Consider the following 2805-nt stretch of genomic DNA (forward strand, 5'->3'; position numbering starts at 1 on the left):
ATTCACGTCTAGTAAAATACAAGGAAAAAAAAACGGAATATTAAAAATTGAGAAATTCCAACCATTTAGAAGACAAAGTATGAAAAAAACACAGACTATTCATAAATTTCGTTAATGTAAGAAACTAGGGATCTACTTTACGAAGGATTTCTCTAATGACAGCACATTTACCATTTAATTTTAATCTTATATAAGAAGCGTGATGTGGGAGTAACAAAAGAAGGCCATAAACCAGTCTGCTTCTGTCCTTCCTTCGAATATGTTGGTTCGATGAAGACTTTCCAATTAGTTCTGATTTGTGCCTTTAATGATTATGTCGTTAAAAATGGAGCATATGAAAACCAGCAAGTTATTTGATTCATTTCAGGTTGAGATAAAAGTCATTTCGCGAAATGACAAGAGCAATAACAAAAGTTTAGCGTTTTTTTTTTTTCCACCCATCAAACAATGTTCGTAAAGGATGAGATCATTATATTGTTATTCTGATTTATTTATGATTACGGTACGTTAGAATTGTTTCTCTTAAATAAACGCTTATTTTATGGGTTAAGATCAAATACAGGAGAGCATTTAAATACTCCATAAGTACCCCCATGTTTGGGTATCAAAAGCATATAAGTACCTCCATGTTTGGGTATCAAAGCCACGGCAGATTATTATTATTATTTTTTATTAATTGCTATTATGTGAGTATGTTTGATTCAATGAAATGATATGGAATTCGCAATATCACAAAAAAGTTATCATTATTAATTCAATTTTATTTTTTATCAACGATTTAACAATTTCGTTAAACGCAGTTATTTTAGTAAACTCCCAAGCATGTTTTGTTGTTGACTCAGAAGATAGAATGAACATTGTTGTTAAGTGTTCAGTAACAAGAATAAACAATGGTAATGAGTGCTAAGTTAAAAAATGAACAATGTTGTTAAGTGTTCAGTAACAAGAATAAACAATGGTAATGAGTGCTAAGTTAAAAAATGAACAATGTTGTTAAGTGTTCCGTAACAAGAATAAACAATGTTAGTAAGTGTTCAGTAACAAGAACAAACAATGGTAATGAGTGCCAAGTAAGACAACTGAACAATGTTCAGTAACAGGAATGAACAATGTTAGTAAGTGTTCAGTAACAAGAATAAACAAGGGTAATGAGTGCCAAGTAAGACAACTGAACAATGTTCAGTAACAGGAATGAACAATGTTAGTAAGTGTTCAGTAACTAGAATGAACAATGGCATTGAAAGAAAGGTAGTGGCGTCAAATAAACAGGATGAAGTCGAAATACTATTACACGATCTTACTCAGATATCCTGTTAACGAAGAATGGTCAAACCTAATATCAGTGACATTATAACATCCTGTCCCATCCAATATTCTGATAGGAATGATGTTTCGCTAGCCTAAGCATTAGATACAGTAATAATAAAAATCTATAATCAATTATCAGGACTCATAATTGGAAAAAATATCAGCTTGTATGGAAACTGAAACCTATATACCGTTATCAGGCCGCACTCGGAAATAAAACCTACCGTTATAAGGAGCCTATCACTGGAAACATTATCAAGGCCCACCAACGGACAGTAACTTATATATATATATAATTGTCAGGACCGTCTTCTGTAACAAATGAAAACATATATACCGTTATCAGGTCGCACTCGGAAATAAAACCTACCGTTATAAGGAGCCTATCACTGGAAACATTATCAAGGCCCACCAACGGACAGTAACTTATATATATATATAATTGTCAGGACCGTCTTCTGTAACAAATGAAAACATATATACTGTTATCAAGTCCCACTATGGAAACAATACGAAACTACCAGTATCAGGATCCATCACTGGGGGAAAAAACTATATACAATTAATAGAACCCACAACAAAAGACAATAAAAAACTTGTATACCGTTATTAGGTTCCACCAATGGGATTTAGAAGTCTATACATCGTTAGTTGGTTCCACCAATGGGATCTAGAAGTCTATACATCGTTAGTTGGTCCCACCAATGGGATCTAGAAGTCTATACATCGTTAGTTGGTCCCACCAATGGGATCTAGAAGTCTATACATCGAGTTGGTCCCACCAATGGGACCTAGAAGTTATACATCGTTAGTTGGTCCCACCAATGGGACCTAGAAGTCTATACATCGTTAGCTGGTCCCACCAATGGGATCTAAAAGTCTATACATCGTTAGTTGGTTCCACCAATGGGATCTAGAAGTCTATACATCGTTAGTTGGTCCCACCAATGGGACCTAGAAGTCTATACATCGTTAGTTGGTCCCACCAATGGGATCTAGAAGTCTATACATCGTTAGTTGGTTCCACCAATGATAACAATAGAAATATTATGAATTTAACAAAACTCGTTGTTGGTACCACAATATCACATAGATTCAATATAAGGAACACCAGCGCCCTCTATAGTTTGTTCAAAGTTTATTGGGGTCACTCACTCACAAAGACCATATAGGATAATAAGTGAAAAAACTGGCAACATATTAATAATGAAGAAAATTAAAGACGTGAAGTTATTAGAGAGAAAAAAAATACCACCCACGTTGATAAAATCCAATTTTGTGATATCTAGCGAGAGCTCTGTTGATTCACCGTCGTGAATCTACGAACGACATGTTTAGTACTTATGCGTTTGGTTCACGGCAAATTCTAATCCCTTCCACGTGCAATGCCGTCACGGGTAGCCTTATGACTTTTTATGTCTCCCAAAGATTAAGTATTGATAACTTTGATTCAAAGCGGACAAAGCTAGATATTGAATAAACTTTACTTACTAGCTA

This window comes from Limulus polyphemus, unplaced genomic scaffold, assembly GCF_000517525.1.
Source record: "Limulus polyphemus unplaced genomic scaffold, Limulus_polyphemus-2.1.2 Scaffold9236, whole genome shotgun sequence".
In the NCBI taxonomy this organism is placed as follows: Eukaryota; Metazoa; Arthropoda; class Merostomata; order Xiphosura; family Limulidae; genus Limulus; species Limulus polyphemus.